The sequence below is a fragment of the Euwallacea fornicatus genome, unplaced genomic scaffold, assembly GCF_040115645.1.
Source record: "Euwallacea fornicatus isolate EFF26 unplaced genomic scaffold, ASM4011564v1 scaffold_72, whole genome shotgun sequence".
Classification (NCBI taxonomy): Eukaryota; Metazoa; Arthropoda; class Insecta; order Coleoptera; family Curculionidae; genus Euwallacea; species Euwallacea fornicatus.
This window is the reverse complement of record NW_027096040.1, coordinates 460,361-467,130: the sequence shown is the minus strand read 5'-3', so window position 1 is coordinate 467,130 and position 6,770 is coordinate 460,361.

The window sequence follows — 6,770 nt, the reverse complement described above, 5'->3', positions numbered from 1 at the left end:
TACAACGAAATCGTATGAGTCAAATTAAGCAGCAGGTCGATCTGATTCATTTGAGTCATTTGTTGACGAAATTTGAATATTCTGTGCCGAAGTTATTAAGGTTCAAAGTTTGGAAAGTCACAAAATATGTGTGTTTGAGCACAATAATTACTCATTATCTGGAAAACTCAGAAAAATACAACCAAATCGTATGAGTCAAATTAAAGAGCAGATCGATCTGATTCATTTGAGTCATTTGTTGACGAAATTTGAATATTCTGTGCCGAAGTTATTAAGGTTCAAAGTTTGGAAAGTCACAAAATATGTGTGTTTGAGCATATTAATTACTCATTATCTGGAAAACTCAGAATAATACAACCAAATCGTATGAGTCAAATTAAGGAGCAGGTCGATCTGATTCATTTGAGTCATTTGTTGACGAAATTTGAATATTCTGTGCCGAAGTTATTAAGGTTCAAAGTTTGGAAAAGTACAAAATTTGTGTGTTTGAGCAAATAATCACTCATTATCTCGAAAACTCAGAAAAATACAACCAAATCGTATGAGTCAAATTAAGGAGCAGATCGATCTGATTCATTTGAGTCATTTTTGACGAAATTTGAAAATTCTTTGCCGAAGTTATTAGGGTTCAAAGTTTGGAAAGTCACAAAATATGTGTGTTCGAGCACATTAGTTACTCATTATCTGCAAAACTCTGAAAAATGCAACCAAACCGTATGAGTCGTACTAATGAGCAGGTCGATCTGATTCATTTGAGTCATTGTTGACGAAATTTGAATATTCTTTGCCGAAGTTATTAAGGTTCAAAGTTTGAAAAGTCACAAAATATGTGTGTTTGAGCACATTAATTACTCATTATCGGGAAAACTCAGAAAAATACAACCAAACCCTATATGAGACCAAGTAATGAGCAGGTCTATCTGATTCATTTGAGTCATTGTTGACGAAATTTGAATATTCTGTGCCGAAGTTATTAAGGTTCAAAGTTTGAAAAGTCACAAAATATGTGTGTTTGAGCACATTAATTACTCATTATCTGAAAAACTCAGAAAAATACAACCAAACCGTATATGAGTCAATGTAATGAGCAGGTCTATCTGATTCATTTGAGTCATTGTTGACGAAATTTGAATATTCTGTGCCGAAGTTATTAAGGTTCAAAGTTTGAAAAGTCACAAAATATGTGTGTTTGAGCACATTATTTACTCATTATCTGGAAAACTCAGAAAAATACAACGAAATCGTATGAGTCAAATTAAGCAGCAGGTCGATCTGATTCATTTGAGTCATTGTTGACGAAATTTGAATATTCTGTGCCGAAATTATTAAGGTTCAAAGTTTGAAAAGTCACAAAATATGTGAGTTTGAGCACATAAATTACTCATTATCTGGAAAACTCAGAAAAATACAACCAAACCGTATATGAGTCAATGTAATGAGCAGGTCTATCTGATTCATTTGAGTCATTGTTGACGAAATTTGAATATTCTGTGCCGAAGTTATTAAGGTTCAAAGTTTGAAAAATCACAAAATATGTGTGTTTGAGCAAATTAATTACTCATTATCTGGAAAACTCAGAAAAATACAACCAAACCGTATATGAGTCAATGTAATGAGCAGGTCTATCTGATTCATTTGAGTCATTGTTGACGAAATTTGAATATTCTGTGCCGAAGTTATTAAGGTTCAAAGTTTGAAAAATCACAAAATATGTGTGTTTGAGCACATAATCACTCATTATCTGGAAAACTCAGAAAAATACAACCAAACCGTATATGAGACCAAGTAATGAGCAGGTCGATCTGATTCATTTGAGTCATTGTTGACGAAATTTGAATATTCTGTGCCGAAGTTATTAAGGTTCAAAGTTTGAAAAATCACAAAATATGTGTGTTTGAGCAAATTAATTACTCATTATCTGGAAAACTCAGAAAAATACAACCAAACCGTATATGAGTCAATGTAATGAGCAGGTCTATCTGATTCATTTGAGTCATTGTTGACGAAATTTGAATATTCTGTGCCGAAGTTATTAAGGTTCAAAGTTTGAAAAATCACAAAATATGTGTGTTTGAGCAAATTAATTACTCATTATCTGGAAAACTCAGAAAAATACAACCAAACCGTATATGAGTCAATGTAATGAGCAGGTCTATCTGATTCATTTGAGTCATTGTTGACGAAATTTGAATATTCTGTGCCGAAGTTATTAAGGTTCAAAGTTTGAAAAATCACAAAATATGTGTGTTTGAGCACATAATCACTCATTATCTGGAAAACTCAGAAAAATACAACCAAACCCTATATGAGACCAAGTAATGAGCAGGTCGATCTGATTCATTTGAGTCATTGTTGACGAAATTTGAATATTCTGTGCCGAAGTTATTAAGGTTCAAAGTTTGAAAAATCACAAAATATGTGTGTTTGAGCACATAATCACTCATTATCTGGAAAACTCAGAAAAATACAACCAAACCGTATATGAGACCAAGTAATGAGCAGGTCGATCTGATTCATTTGAGTCATTGTTGACGAAATTTGAATATTCTTTGCCGAAGTTATTAAGGTTCAAAATTTGAAAAATCACAAAATATGTGTGTTTGAGCACATTAATTACTCATTATCTGGAAAACTCAGAAAAATACAACCAAACCCTATATGAGACCAAGTAATGAGCAGGTCGATCTGATTCATTTGAGTCATTGTTGACGAAATTTGAATATTCTTTGCCGAAGTTATTAAGGTTCAAAGTTTGAAAATTCGCAAAATATGTGTGTTTGAGCAAATTAATTACTCATTATCTGGAAAACTCAGAAAAATACAACCAAACCGTATATGAGTCAATGTAATGAGCAGGTCTATCTGATTCATTTGAGTCATTGTTGACGAAATTTGAATATTCTGTGCCGAAGTTATTAAGGTTCAAAGTTTGAAAAATCACAAAATATGTGTGTTTGAGCACATAATCACTCATTATCTGGAAAACTCAGAAAAATACAACCAAACCGTATATGAGTCAAATTAATGAGCAGGTCGATCTGATTCATTTGAGTCATTGTTGACGAAATTTGAATATTCTGTGCCGCAGTTACTAAGGTTCAAAATTTGGAAAGTCACAAAATTTGTTTGTTTGAGCACATTAATTATTCATTATCTGGAAAACTCAGAAAAATACAACCAAACCGTATATGAGTCAATGTAATGAGCAGGTCTATCTGATTCATTTGAGTCATTGTTGACGAAATTTTAATATTCTGTGCCGAAGTTATTAAGGTTCAAAGTTTGGAAAAGCACAAAATTTGTGTGTTTGAGCACATAATCACTCATTATCTGGAAAACTCAGAAAAATACAACCAAACCGTATATGAGTCAAATTAATGAGCAGGTCGATCTGATTCATTTGAGTCATTGTTGACGAAATTTGAATATTCTGTGCCGCAGTTACTAAGGTTCAAAATTTGGAAAGTCACAAAATTTGTTTGTTTGAGCACATTAATTATTCATTATCTGGAAAACTCAGAAAAATGCAACCAAACTCTATATCAGAAAAAGTAATGAGCAGGTCGATCTGATTCATTTAAGTCATTGTTGACGAAATTTGAAAATTCTTTGCCGAAGTTATTAGGGTTCAAAGTTTGGAAAATCACAAAATTTGTTTGTTTGAGCACATTAATCACTCATTATCTGGAAAACTCAGAAAAATACAACCAAACCGTATATGAGTCAAATTAAGGAGCAGGTCGATCTGATTCATTTGAGTCATTGTTGACGAAATTTGAATATTCTGTGCCGAAGTTATTATGGTTCAAAGTTTGGAAAAGTACAAAATTTGTGTGTTTGAGCACATTAATTACTCACTATCTGGAAAACTCAGAAAAATACAACCAATTCGTATGAGTCAAATTAAGGAGCAGATCGATCTGATTCATTTGAGTCATTGTTGACGAAATTTGAAAATTCTTTGCCGAAGTTATTAGGGTTCAAAGTTTGGAAAGTCACAAAATATGTGTGTTTGAGCACATTAATTACTCACTATCTGGAAAACTCAGAACAATACAACCAAACCGTATATGAGTCAAATTAATGAGCAGGTCGATCTGATTCATTTGAGTCATTGTTGACGAAATTTGAATATTCTGTGCCACAGTTACTAAGGTTCAAAATTTGGAAAGTCACAAAATTTGTTTGTTTGAGCACATTAATTATTCATTATCTGGAAAACTCAGAAAAATGCAACCAAACTCTATATCAGACAAAGTAATGAGCAGGTCGATCTGACTCATTTGAGTCATTGTTGACGAAATTTGAATATTCTGTGCCACAGTTACTAAGGTTCAAAATTTGGAAAGTCACAAAATTTGTTTGTTTGAGCACATTAATTATTCATTATCTGGAAAACTCAGAAAAATACAACCAAACCCCATATCAGACAAAGTAATGAGCAGATCGATCTGATTCATTTAAGTCATTGTTGACGAAATTTGAAAATTCTGTGCCGAAGTTATTAAGGTTCAAAGTTTGGAAAGTCACAAAATATGTGTGTTTGAGCACATTAATTACTCACTATCTGGAAAACTCAGAAAAATACAACCAAACCGTATATGAGTCAAATTAAGGAGCAGGTCGATCTGATTCATTTGAGTCATTGTTGACGAAATTTGAATATTCTGTGCCGAAGTTATTAGGGTTCAAAGTTTGGAAAGTCACAAAATTTGTTTGTTTGAGCACATTAATCACTCATTATCTGGAAAACTCAGAAAAATACAACCAAACCGTATATGAGTCAAATTAAGGAGCAGGTCGATCTGATTCATTTGAGTCATTGTTGACGAAATTTGAATATTCTGTGCCGAAGTTATTAAGGTTCAAAGTTTGGAAAGTCACAAAATATGTGTGTTTGAGCACATTAATTACTCATTATCTGGAAAACTCAGAAAAATGCAACCAAACTCTATATCAGACAAAGTAATGAGCAGGTCGATCTGATTCATTTGAGTCATTGTTGACGAAATTTGAATATTCTGTGCCGCAGTTATTAAGGTTCAAAGTTTGGAAAGTCACAAAATATGTGTGTTTGAGCACATTAATTACTCACTATCTGGAAAACTCAGAAAAATACAACCAAACCGTATATGAGTCAAATTAATGAGCAGGTCGATCTGATTCATTGGAGTCAATGTTGACGAAATTTGAATATTCTGTGCCGAAGTTATTAAGGTTCAAAGTTTGGAAAAGCACAAAATTTGTGTGTTTGAGCACATAATCACTCATTATCTGGAAAACTCAGAAAAATACAACCAAACCGTATATGAGTCAAATTAATGAGCAGGTCGATCTGATTCATTTGAGTCATTGTTGACGAAATTTGAATATTCTGTGCCGCAGTTACTAAGGTTCAAAATTTGGAAAGTCACAAAATTTGTTTGTTTGAGCACATTAATTATTCATTATCTGGAAAACTCAGAAAAATGCAACCAAACTCTATATCAGACAAAGTAATGATCAGGTCGATCTGATTCATTTGAGTCATTGTTGACGAAATTTGAAAATTCTTTGCCGAAGTTATTAGGGTTCAAATTTTGGAAAGTCACAAAATTTGTTTGTTTGAGCACATTAATTACTCATTATCTGGAAAACTCAGAAAAATTCAACCAAACTCTATATCAGACAAAGTAATGAGCAGTTCGATCTGATTCATTTGAGTCATTGTTGACGAAATTTGAATATTCTGTGCCACTGTTACTAAGGTTCAAAATTTGGAAAGTCACAAAATTTGTGTGTTTGAGCACATTAATTACTCACTAGCTGGAAAACTCAGAAAAATACAACCAACCGTATATGAGTCAAATTAATGAGCAAGTCGATCTGATTCATTTGAGTCATTGTTGACGAAATTTGAATATTCTGTGCCGCAGTTATTAAGGTTCAAAGTTTGGAAAGTCACAAAATATGTGTGTTTGAGCACATTAATTACTCACTATCTGGAAAACTCAGAAAAATACAACCAAACCGTATATGAGTCAAATTAATGAGCAGGTCGATCTGATTCATTGGAGTCAATGTTGACGAAATTTTAATATTCTGTGCCGAAGTTATTAAGGTTCAAAGTTTGGAAAAGCACAAAATTTGTGTGTTTGAGCACATAATCACTCATTATCTGGAAAACTCAGAAAAATACAACCAAACCGTATATGAGTCAAATTAATGAGCAGGTCGATCTGATTCATTTGAGTCATTGTTGACGAAATTTGAATATTCTGTGCCGCAGTTACTAAGGTTCAAAATTTGGAAAGTCACAAAATTTGTTTGTTTGAGCACATTAATTATTCATTATCTGGAAAACTCAGAAAAATGCAACCAAACTCTATATCAGACAAAGTAATGATCAGGTCGATCTGATTCATTTGAGTCATTGTTGACGAAATTTGAATATTCTGTGCCACAGTTAATAAGGTTCAAAATTTGGAAAGTCACAAAATTTGTTTGTTTGAGCACATTAATTATTCATTATCTGGAAAACTCAGAAAAATGCAACCAAACTCTATATCAGAAAAAGTAATGAGCAGGTCTATCTGATTCATTTAAGTCATTGTTGACGAAATTTGAAAATTCTTTGCCGAAGTTATTAGGGTTCAAAGTTTGGAAAATCACAAAATTTGTTTGTTTGAGCACATTAATCACTCATTATCTGGAAAACTCAGAAAAATACAACCAAACCGTATATGAGTCAAATTAAGGAGCAGGTCGATCTGATTCATTTGAGTCATTGT